The sequence below is a fragment of the Thunnus maccoyii genome, chromosome 3 (genome assembly GCF_910596095.1).
Source record: "Thunnus maccoyii chromosome 3, fThuMac1.1, whole genome shotgun sequence".
Lineage (NCBI taxonomy): Eukaryota > Metazoa > Chordata > Actinopteri > Scombriformes > Scombridae > Thunnus > Thunnus maccoyii.
Window position 1 is genome coordinate 4,565,012 of NC_056535.1, and position 12,594 is coordinate 4,577,605.

General features: G+C 38.3%; 1 long non-coding RNA gene across 8 annotated transcripts; it reads left to right on the forward strand.

The window, feature by feature from the left end:
• The first annotated feature begins 4,618 nt into the window (after positions 1 to 4,618).
• Positions 4,619 to 10,862, forward strand: LOC121894786. Of its 8 annotated transcripts, none has more exons than XR_006095609.1 (7): positions 4,619 to 5,749; positions 5,868 to 5,941; positions 6,029 to 6,424; positions 6,504 to 6,560; positions 6,953 to 7,931; positions 8,058 to 8,152; positions 8,472 to 10,862. It is a non-coding gene; the product is annotated as an uncharacterized LOC121894786 (long non-coding RNA). The 8 variants fall into 8 exon arrangements; XR_006095611.1 differs by having other exon boundaries at positions 4,619 to 5,598; positions 5,683 to 5,749; positions 5,865 to 6,424; XR_006095612.1 differs by having other exon boundaries at positions 4,619 to 6,424; positions 6,953 to 7,129; positions 7,300 to 7,931.
• The last annotated feature ends 1,732 nt before the right edge of the window (positions 10,863 to 12,594 follow it).

The window sequence follows — 12,594 nt, forward strand, 5'->3', positions numbered from 1 at the left end:
TTATTCATCTAAGGAACAGTTGCTGGATGTCCTGCAGCTTCTGCTTCAGTCCTGCATCAAGCTTCCCTCTCTTCAGGCGTCCCATGTTGCATCACTCACTGTGATGCAGCTCTGGCCCTCGCTGCAGGCTGTGGGCCTGTTGATGGACAGAAGTATAACACAAGATGTTTCAAAGTTTAAATATTACATATTTCATGTAGACAGGGTAGTAACTATACTATAGAGTAAATATATTCTAAAATGGAGTGGGTCTTAAGTATTGTTCAGTTATGGTGAACATACATACCGGTTATCAACAGTAAGTGTCAAATAGCAGTCAACATTTAAGAACTTCATATTTCTTAAGAAGCTACAATAATCTGATGGATTGTATAACATTGATGGATGTGAACTGATAGTTAACTGCTGGACATAAAAAATGCTGTAATGTTACTGTGAGACAAAAAGGCAGACGTGTATGAGTTACTAACAAGCAGTTACTAACAGCAATCACCATCAAAGTTCACAAACAAGGGAGAATGAATGTGAAGTTAACTCCCTCTCTCTCCCTCTCTCTCTCTCTCTCTCAACCCAAATGACAGAAATCCATCATAACGATGGAGAACTTTAATCCCTGTAATTAATCTCATTACAGTCAACAAAATTAAATTCCATGACCAAAACTGTTGATGATTTTACTTAATTTTCATGACTTTTCCAGGCCTGGAAAATTATATTTTAATATTCCATGACTTTTCCAGGTTTTCCATGACTGTGGGAACTCTGAATGTACTGGCTTACAACATGTGAGGATACACCACTTTTCTCCAGAAAAACAGCAATTTGATCACATTTGTTCCCCTGATCCCTACATTCTGGTGACTGCACCTGGACTCCTGTCTGTATGAATCCTCCAGTGTGTGTTACAGCCGTCAATTTACAGGCAACAAATGAGCCGCGTTGCTCTGGTGGTGTGTTGCTCTTATTCCACCTCCATAAAGATGGGGTCAAAATTAGTGCAGCAGAGGTTATCCTGACCTTAGTATTAGTCCTTAGTATGAGACCATGTCCACACTAAGCCAGCTAAATTCATAAACAAATCCTTTTCTCTCCGTTTTGGCCCTCCGTCCACACTAAAAGGGCGTTTATCTCCCCCAGAAATGAAGCTTTTCTAAAACAGCCTCCAGAGTGTGTAAATCTTGGTAAATGGAGCTTTGTAGAAATGCTATCATATCGGTGACAAAACAGATGGTGGCAGTAGGGCGGCATTTCAGTGGAGGAGGATGAAGAAAAAACACGACAATAACAACAATGGCGGACAGCTTCATGTGAATGTTGTTCTCTATTGTCTACTTTGACAGCTTGTTTAGAGTTAAACGTAGCTATCTACCACCTTTCTCTCAGTGAAACTGTTGTAATCTGCTAGCAATAAACTAAATGTCAAGAAGTCGCCACGGAAACAGAAATAGTATACAGTTTCTTCTACAGTAGTCTTCAATGGCTGGCTTTGCTCGTCTGTCCTTTGCACATGCTCAGTAGGAGGAGAATTACCTGTTTTGGTGTTTAAATGTGGACGGAGGTATTTGCAGAAATGAGATGAAACTGCTGTGGACATTTGCCGTTTTTGCACAAAAACTGCATTTTAGAATTTAGCCATCTTAATGTAAATGTAGTCTAAGTCAATCTCCAAAGACATGGATCCTATGTTCTATACAATGCAATAGCATCTATTTATTACAGCCCCCTGCCTGTTAAAAAAACACACACATTTCCAGCTCCACTCCCACAGTTTGTAATACTAAATTTCTGCTGTAAATTTCAAGCCCAAAATGAGATAACTACAATGACCTCATTGGTGGATTAATTTCTCAGACTTTGACAAAGCTCCTCCAGAACCACAGAAGACATTATAAAACTCTTTTCACAGGCTGAGTAGCACTAACCATAGTACTGCAAATTGATTGTCACGTGTAGAGTCAGTGGAGTGCCCCTTTAATCTGTATACTTCACTTTGAGTGAAATATTAAAGCAACTTGGAATCAGGAGTTCCATCCAAAGTCTAGAGGAATCTGGACTCAACAGTGATGGGTAAAACAGTGCCAAAATAAAAACAGCGTTTCACCATTTCCCCCTCCATCAGCCACTAACAAACAAACAATTAGAGGAATATAAAGGAATGAAGTCCTTCAGACTTTCACAGTTCAAGCGGTGATGTGTCACCGCTGCTTGCGCCAGTGTTGCCTTGAGCAGCATCACAAATAAAACCATCTCTGCATCTGTTCTGTTGTCTTGCTGATCTTTGAAGTCTTTCCATTGAGAGAAGACAGCGCTGAAAATTCATGGTATTTATTACCTTGTATCACTCCTGTTTGTGTTGCTGTGAGACTTTCCTGAGGTCTAATTCTTTTTTTTTTTTCTAGATGGCTGAGAGCAGAACTGTATCTTTGATGCTACACTGCATTTAAACAATCCAAAACAGCCAGAGGATTTTGGGAGTAATTATCTAAATTTGCCGCCACTTGTCAAGCTGGACCACAGACTAGAGCTTTGTCTATTCCACCTAAAACAGACAAAGATAAAGCAATATTTTCTCATGCAACTGTTACCGTGACTGCTGCCAAACTCTGAGTGATGCCTCCACTGTGAAGTTGGCTGAACTCAGGACTGCTTTTTCATTCCTTCCCTCAGGTTTTGCTGGAGCGTTAGTGCCGACTCAAAGGACTCCATCATTATATTAACCGCACACAAGTGATTACTTCACTTTACTGGTGTTAACTTTCCAACTGCAATCACCAGAATCAAACGCTGGCACGCGTTCATGCCCAACATTCTCACACACATACCCAGACATACAAACACAGTTGAACCCACAATAAGTCAGAGATACAGTTAAAAGTGTGTTCTCCACAGCTGCACGCCCAGCAGCTGACAGCTGGAGTGTTGTGTGATAGAGAACGGGCGAGAGAGACTGTTTGTCAGTGTGTGTGCATGATAAGCTGCGAGTGATTATCATTGTTGTTGTATCACAGTTTATCACGCCACAGGAGAACTGTTACACTCACCTGGCCATGTTTTCCCTGGAAGCATCATCATTCTGACACGCACACACACACACACACACACACACACACACACACACACACACACACACAGAAGCGTAAAACTTAATCTATTCTGTGTGTTTTCTCTCTGCTGCAATAATACAGCAGCCTAATTGGCTCTGACAACTTGGCCAACTCAATTCCAGCCAGTCTCGTCCAGAATGCCTCTCTATGTCTCTAATTAGGTCCAATCAGCCGGAGTGATATTTATCGGTTCACCTCATCCCTCTTTCTCTCTCTCTCTCACACACACACACACGCTATCTCTCTCCTTCACGCCGGCCTCCCTTCATTCTTCCTGCGCTGCTTTCTGAAGGAGACTGTGTTCCTCCTCTCTTTGGCTAATTTTAGTATGAGTAAAATAATTATGATTGATGCAGGTGCCTCTCTCTTCCTTCAAAGCTTTTTAAATAGATAAACCCCCCCCACCACCCAAAAAAGAAGCAAGAAGCTAATTAGCGCACGAGGATGAGCGAGGAGAGAGGCCTTATCGAGCCGTTATCAGTTTGCCTGCCCCACAGCTTTAAACATCATATTGGATATCTTAATCGTTCATTCTGACAGGGGCGTCAGGGACAAACTTTCTCATTTGATGTGCTCTATTTTCCCCCCTCTGGTTCCTAACATTTTTTTTTCTCCCCTATTTTTCTTTTTTCTGAGAGACACAGCCGTCAGCTACGTGTTGGGAATGCTTGATGCTTTAATTCATCTAAACAACCTTTTAGCCTTGCTCCAAATGTAATGCTGTGTTTGAGAGTCTGAGCAAAGCTGGAGCGTGTATCATTTCGAGGGTATTGACGTGCCAGCCTCACTGCTGAAGACATGTCTGCAATGACATTGGAGTTGGTGGTTGTTTCTCTAAGTCTGTGATGGGACAGTGGCATGCAGACAAAAGGAAAAGGGCAGGAGAAAGATTACCTGCACATATAGTGTGTCAGAATGAAGCGCTGGTTATAGCAATGGCTGAGGTAACATCATTTTTATTTCAAAGTCAGCTTTGTTTTGATCCAGGACTGTCATGGTACTCGACTGCTATGAGAAGACACCCAGATATTCCTTATAATATGAATAATTGTTACTCTCCATTAGCAAAATATACTACCTTATCCAATATTTATGTATTTTGTGAAAAAAAGGATACACTATGAAAGAATGCAGTGCTGAGTTTCAAAATGAATTAAATTGTTAAAATTGATGGTAGCTCATTTAGTTTTAAATTGTGATATAACATCTTACTATAGAAATGCAAGCAAGTCTACTGAAACATTGGTAAAATTACATTATATTATTTGCAAAATAATTAATTTATTGGGAAAATGCCTCATTAAAGCGTCACTGAAATATGATTTATTTTTAACAGACCTTAACTGATAAAGAGAACAACTTTCTTAAACTATTTTAATATTTGTGATGATTTTATTTATATTTATTTTCAGTCTTATCAGATCAGAAAAAATATATAATTTATTAATAATTTATAAAAAAAAATAACTTATTTATAATTTATTTAAAAATCATGAATTTATAATGTTCTGATGTCTAGAAGCTATTATACAACTTACAATTATACAACATAAAGCTGCACAAATCAATATTTTTTAAATAATTAATGGCTCAAATGTAACATGAAACATGTAACATTAAAGGTGTTACTTGCTTCATTAAAAAAGACTACCAGGGCACCAATGCACCCACAGAGAATTAGCACTCAACTCTGCTGTTCCTCCCTGGTCCAATTTTTGCTTCTTTCAGCTCATTGTTTTGGTTTTAGAGCCTGTAACTTTGATGTGTCTCCAGCAGCCAGCTGTGTGAAAAAGTCCTGATAAACTGACTGTACACTACCTGCACAGCACCAAACAACACACAAAGAAGTTATACTATAGCTGGTGAACACAGTGGAGCATTTAGCAACTAAAGAAAATATTTTCACCTATACTTTTCAAAAAAAATGGGCTGCTCCTTTTGCCTTAACTGTAACCACATTAGTCACATTGTTAGCATGCATCATCTTGATGACGTTGCTAGGCTAATTTGCTGGAGAAATGGAAGGGCTAATGTTGCAGTATCTTTTAACGGTAATACTAATTAGTAACTACTCGGAGATATTTGATAGCTGTTTGATAACTGAAAGCACAACTTTTCCATAGGAGAAAATGAAAAACAGTGCCAGTGGCTTTTTTTCCATAGGTCTTGTTAGCCATAGCCTCTTTAGCTAACCTCCTCTCAAGGCCTCATCAATATCACATCAGACTTGTACCAACCAATAAGAATGAAGCAGGGTGGGACCAAGAGCTGGCTAACGTCGGGCAAACGTTAGCCTAGCCAACGTTAGCCTATGGTCCGTGTCATCTGTCTCCATGACTCCCTGCAGTAGCGCTCACCTGCCGCTGCCAAAGCACTTGGCCCCAGCGCTCAAGAGGTCTTTGGTTGACACACTTATTAGTGTTTTCCTACTTCTGTTTCTTTTCGGCACCTGAGGACAAATGATTTTATGTTTCAGGAAAAATACAAACTTATGGTACCGCTGATATTTACTAGCTAGTAATTTTTCACTTTCAAGATTTTAGCAATTGTAGCAGCTGATGCTTTGTGCTATGTTTAGTTCCACATACAATTCCATGGTAAATGATGATGTATCATTTTCACAACAAGATGCCGATGCACCTGTGGTGAGTATTATTGTTGACTGCAGCGCTATGTCGGCAATATGGCCATGACAATCATGATGACGCTAATTGAATTCTATCAATCAATTATTTTCTCTTTTTTTTCTATTCCGATTAGCAGGCAAAACACTGCTCAGATTTTTTTTCGTCTTACTGGAGACCGTGGGAAACAGCAGTCTCAGCTGTTATCTCTGAGTATGAAAGTGGATGCTTAAATTCATTTTGTTATTTTGAACATGTGACAAAATTACAAATTAGCATGATATTTATTGCTTTTTTCAGATAATGGCCTTTGCAAGGGCTGTATGGACAGAAGGAGATAAGCAGTATGAAGATGTCATTTCATACAACTGGATAAATATGAGGACAAAGGTGGTGCCAAAAAGCCAAGTGCTAACAGCACGTAAATGATGGAAAAATCCAGCAGAGGACTGGCTCTCTTTCCATCTTGTAAAAATTAAGATTACATCAGGAATTAATCACTGTCTTTTTTTGTGGGTTTTTGTTTTGTTTTTTCAGTGTACTTGTTTAATGTGTCAGTAATCTTTGTAATAGAAAAGGAAAAAATTTGCGAAGACTACAATTATGCATCCGCACAAACAGATGAAGATTCCATTATCCCAGAAGCAAGTGGCAAAAGAATTGTCAAAAGGAAGAGATATGAGGATTATATAGAAGGTAAATATAAAAATATATTTGCATTTTTAATATTCACATTGTTCATCTCACAAAAAGGTAGCAATATATGTAATTACAGGACCATTTCCCTCAGAAGAAGACAATGACACAGCTGTCAAGAGGAAGAGATGCAAAGGTGAATACATTCATATAGAATTACCATCTTTCTTTTCTAATGTCCACTGTGTCTAGACGTAATTTTCTGATTGTTAAACATTAATTATTTTAAAGAATGCTTAGGGAATGTTTATGTTTCTGCTTTACATCTAGATAACAGTACAGGTCTGGAGGCATTTGTTATTAGGTTCCACAAGTTTTGAAAACAAGATTCAGAAAATACGTGAAAACAGCAACACAACTGCTGTGTGGATACTGGTTTATATTGTAACATCTTAAACAATCTCCACATCGTCTACACATAGCACACATTGGTTTCAGGATTGGTTCAGTGCAGGTTTAAGTTGTTTTGTAACCAATAGTGCATTTAGCTTACTGACTGTTTTTCATGAGTATACTTTAATTTGACAGGGAGATCCGAAAGCAGAGAGCGTTGCAGATTCTTCTCTCCATCTCTTGTCAACCAGCAAAACACATCTACAGCCTATGTCTATAGCGAAAGTCAGGATGCAGTTGGTGGGCACGTTGTGGAAAGAAATGCTGGTCTTATTATGATCCAATAAATAGTCTGCTCTCTAATGGAATAAGGTATGGATAATGTATGTTTTAGCAGCATCATATACTTCGTAAGAGGGCTGGAGAGTTATTTGTCTGTTTCCCCTAAGGTCAACTTATTATCAGCATCAAGGTTATGTTCCATTTCCAGCTCCAGACATGAGTGTTACTGTTTATGTATTGACAACATTTTGGAATTTCAGAAGTGCATTCTAGAGAAACAGGTGGAGATATTGGAGGAGGTCAAGTGTGTGGAGATATTGGAGGAGGTCAAGTGTGTTGGGAGAGCAGAGTCAAGGAACTCCAATTATCATGTCAGCAGAATGGGGAGGACGGATGAATTTGATTGACTGGAGGAACAACTCAAAAGTGCTGAGGAAAGAAATCTAATTTTAAAGGAAACTGCACACTTGATAACCCAAATGATTTGCTTATACTCACTCACCCTGACACTAGAGCTGATGAATGTTGCTATCTGTCTTTTGGTGCTGTTTATGATGGTATAGCCTGATGTTTTCTATGGTCCTTTGCATGATAATATATCATTCCAATTAACCTAGATTTGGCCCTCTACATGTATGCTTACCTTTGATTATGGCACAAGGGATATATCTTGTGTATTGATTAATGCTCGGGCATTTGTAGTTTTTGATATTAATATTTTCCATACCTGTACTGAAAGCCATTTTACAGTGATGTTAATGGATGCTAAATTATATCCGTTTATGAAGTAAAATTTCAAGTCTTGGTAATTTACTCTTTACTGTCAGATTGAACAGTTGATCAGAAATGGAGGCAAAAACATAAAGACAGTGCAGCCAACATCATTGGACAGGTATGCCATATTTTGACACTAAGTAGTGATGCAAAGGTTTTTTAATATGGATATTAAAATCACAAGGCTTATTTCCACTGCAGTATTCTATTGACCAGTGAAGAGGACCCTCTATGTGTCTTTCAGGGTCTTTACAAACAGTCTTGTGTCCAAGTTCAACATGAAGGGCCACCGTTCCAAGAGAGCGTTTGAAACCAGTGCCTTGTACTCCATTTTGAATGGTATATACTAATCTGGTATTTGTCTTTAGTATGCTTGTAAGTTATTGAATATATTTCTTGTCAGTTGCTTGTCTTTTCATTTGTAGTTAAGGAGTGATGATTATATTGTGAAATAGAAATTGATACTTATTTATATTTGAAAGAATAGTTCACCCAAAAATGAAATAGAACAGCATTGTGTGTTTACGGTTGAATATATTTTATTAATTTATTCATTATTCATTCATTTTATAATTTATATTCCTCTGTAGAAGCTTTATTTCTATCATTTTGAGTGTGTTTATTATAACAAGTAGCCTACATGTTTGTGTTTTTGCAGCTGACAAGACAATCTGTTGCTGACCATTTAAAGCATGACCCTGGTCGATCTGGGAGTGGGATTTAGAAACCCAAAAATGTGGTCCAAAGCCTTTACATTTGACTAGATGGAGAAATGGAGAAAATAAAGGAGTTTGAAAATAAACACACAATTAAGTGTTAAGTAGGCAGAGGTTCTGATGTAAATTGAAGGGGAAAAAGAGGAACAGTTAATACACAATTCGTGATTGTAGTCATTCATAACAAAAACACTGAAAACAGTGACACTTGTTTTTAATTGTCAAATGTTTATTTTATGGTTACTGCTTTGTCAACTGTTGTTTGCATGGTTTCTAAAAGGTTTTTAAATTTAGTTGAAGGACCAGTTTAGTTGAAATGAAGTAGTTTACAAGACACTGAAACAACTGTACGAAATGGTCTTTTTAACATTCACTTTCAACTAAAACCAGACCTAGATGGACATTTGAAAATAGTCACCTTTTCAACAACATGAAAAAAACATCTTTCACTTTCAACATATTTTAGATGACTGGCAAAGCCGGGGGTTTTACAACTATCAAGATAAACTGCGTATGATGAACGCATCGTGGGGGGTGGGGAAAAAGAATCAAGCACTGAAATGTGGGAACACCACAGTGAGGATTTTTCAGGATTTCCCAGCTGCTGTTCTCTGCAAGTGTAAATGATTTGACGGGATGAAGAAACGCCTGAAGTCAATCGGTGCTGAGTACATGCAAGTCTACCCTGCCTCTCTCAAATTCACTTACTGCAGCTCCACCAAGATGTTTCATCATCAAGCTTTTTCTCTACAATGAATCTATGTAGGTTAAAATAAGGGTGATGCCTCTTGGTGTCCGGAGCAGATAGTTTTGATGTCCCTTTTGAGAGCCCTTTCACTTGAGCTGTCTTCAGATTAGAGAAGGATAGTGTTAACTTTGATGCCAATGTTAGGCAAGTTATGCCTTAAGTGCATGCTTTTTTGTTACATGTATGATAGTTGAATGTTGGTTGTTACTCGGCTTTTCTTTTACTTTAATGAGGTGTCAACTTATGGGAAAAGAATGTGCTCTGGAAATATCTTACTTTATAGCTCATGACTATGTCAACATTGAATTTATGCACCTGGAATGTTAATGGCGCCCACACATCTGTTAGCCAGAGAAAGGTTTTGACTTATCAGGGAGGGGCTACATATAGCATTACTGCAGGAGACCAACTTAAATGATAAGGAACAGTGACAAATGATAGATAGTTGTGTAAGACCATGCTACTGTCTTCATTCAATATAACCTCAGGAACCCGGTTACTCAGACGAGACACTGGAGGATTAACCCTTCCATTCTGATGGCTCAAAAGTTCTTATCTTATTTCACAGAGGAATTTAAATCATTTCTATCTATTAATTCAACCTCTACACAAGATCTATCACTGCTTTAGGAAACATGCAAAGCCTTTTCAAGAGGTCTTATCATATATGTCCAGTAAGAGGCATAGGCAAGCTGAACAAAGGGAGATCTTAGAGCCCAGACTTAAGCTGGTTGAAAAAGATATGTTCAAAGTCTGTCTACTGTACATGGAAACTTAAAGAAATATCTGTACTCTGCTCTGTTTTAGACTCTTTTACCAAAGCATGCAGAGGGATTTGCCAAACAAAGACTATACAAACATGGTGAAAGCGGGGAAATAGCATATTTGACAAAGAAAAAGCGAACTCCCAAACTATCTCTTCAATACAGACAGACATGGTAACCAATCTTTTGACACTGCAACCATTAATGATACATTTGAGAGCCTCCATGAAAATACACATATAAATCAGAGCTACATGCTGATGCACCAGAGTTAATGGACACCTTTTTCGTCCTCCCTCTATCTCCCCAGCTCGATCAGAAATCTACTCTTTGATGCTCCTACCTAGGAAATAGGTGCTTGATGCTATTAAGGGGCTACAGTCTGGCAAAACACCTGAGTCAGACAGGCGCAGTAGTGAGTTTTATAAAGAGTTCCAGAATATATTAGTTGGCCCTCTGCTGAATATGTTAAGTGATTTCTTTAAAAAAAGGCGTCCTGCCTATGTCTTTAAGGGAGGCAAACAGCCTGAGGACTATGCCTCCTACAGGCACATCTCTTTGCTAGACGTGGATCTGAAACTTCTCTACTTGCAACACAATTGGAATGCTTACTCCCTCTACTTATTCATGAGCACCAATTGGTTTTATTAAAGTTCGCAATTCATGTAAAAGCATGGGTAGATTACTAAACATACGTTCATAGGCTACATACACTTGGTCTAGGTGAAAAACGTATTAAATGAATAAAGTTACTCTATAATAATCCACTTTTCTATAATAATCCTCTTTATAATAATCTTTCTGCTGTACTCACCAACGGTTTGTGATCTCCGATTTCCGAATCTCCGAACTTCCACATTCGGAGAGGTACAAGGCAAGGCTGTCCTCTCTCACCTCTACTGTTTGCCCTAGCCATAGAGCTGCTTGCTGAGGCAGTTAGGACAAACACTGACATAACCATAACCATTGACCTAACCATTGCAGATAGATAGCATAATATTGCTCTATGCTGATGACGTCCTGGTCTTTGTGACTAGGCCTGAGGTATCCATGTCCACTCTTATTGAGACAAACAAGTTAAGTGCTTTTTCAGGTTACAGAATAAATTTCAGCAAGTCAGAAGCAAGGTACCTTAGGTAGTTTGAAACAAAAACCTTAAACTCCATCACCCTCCCCTTTCAAATGATCCTCAGTGGGCTTTGTCTATTTAGGAATATATATAAAACCCATTTTTGACCAAATTTAATTAATTTAATTACTTTTTAGAGAGATGGAATGCCCTCCCTATTTCTTGGTTAGGTTGTGTTGCTCTTTTAAAGATGAACATCCTCCCTAGGTTACTATATCCAATTCAGATGATTCAAGTTATCTTCCCACATGAGGCTATCAAAAACTGCTGGTTTAGCTCCTTCATATGGGCTAAGAAGAAGCCATGCCTCAAAATAGCTACATTATGTCTCTCATCCTCAGAGGGTGGTCTTGATCTCCCTGACATTCGAAAATATCAACTTAGTGCTCACCTGTGCATTATAGCTGACTGGGTGCAAAATAACCCTGCATCTCTTTGGTTTGATATAGAAAGCTCTATGTCCAAATTCCCCTTAACAAAAATATTATTTATGAAAAACCTTAAATCTATGAAGCCTGCCTGTGATAACCTGATTACAGTCTGCATCGTTGAGGCATGGCGGACTATTAGAAGATTAGAGGGTAGATCTTGATTCACCTCTGTCTTCACTCCAATATGTGATAACCCTGATTTCTTACCAGAAATAACAGACAATGGTTTCTGGGTTTAGACAACTAAAGGGCTTTCTAATCTGAATGACTTATTGGAGAGATCTACTTTAATGTTTTTTAGTCAATTAACCGGAAAATACAATATTCAAAACAGGAATTTTTCCCGTTACTTACAGATAAGGGATTTGTTAAGAGGGACACTACAATCCTTGACAACCAAAATGTCTCACTCTGAGAGGCAGCTTTTCTTACTACAGTTAGGCAACCCCATAAGCTCTTTCTATATGCTCAAAAGGTATGACAGAACAAGCACTTTTCACCTCAAGGAAACATGAGAAAGGGAACTAAATGTAGAGACTATAGATGATGAATGGAATGGTGCTTGGAAGAGTGCAAAAACCTTGAGTGTTTGTAACAGAGTAAAAGCAGTTCAACTAAAGATTTTCTACATAGCTCACATATCCCCCTCCCAATGACATAAGATTAATATTGACTCCTCCCCCCCAGTGTCCCAAGTGCTAAATTGAGACAAGAAGTCTCCAACTAAATAGAAAGGGAAACTCTACAAAATACATACTTGAATTTGTATCACTGGACTATTTGACATGCATGTTACATCACAAAAATGATGTATTTTGCAGAACATGGGAGCCTTTTATGTCATATATTAGTTTAGATATCGCTGCTATTCCTACAAGAGGGTTTATGTAGTATAGACCTATGTGATACCTGCTATTTAGCGCTTTATTTTCATTTTATGTAGCTCCTGAGTCACTTGCCTGTTTGAATGTGAGTCTGTGAGCCAAGATGTTC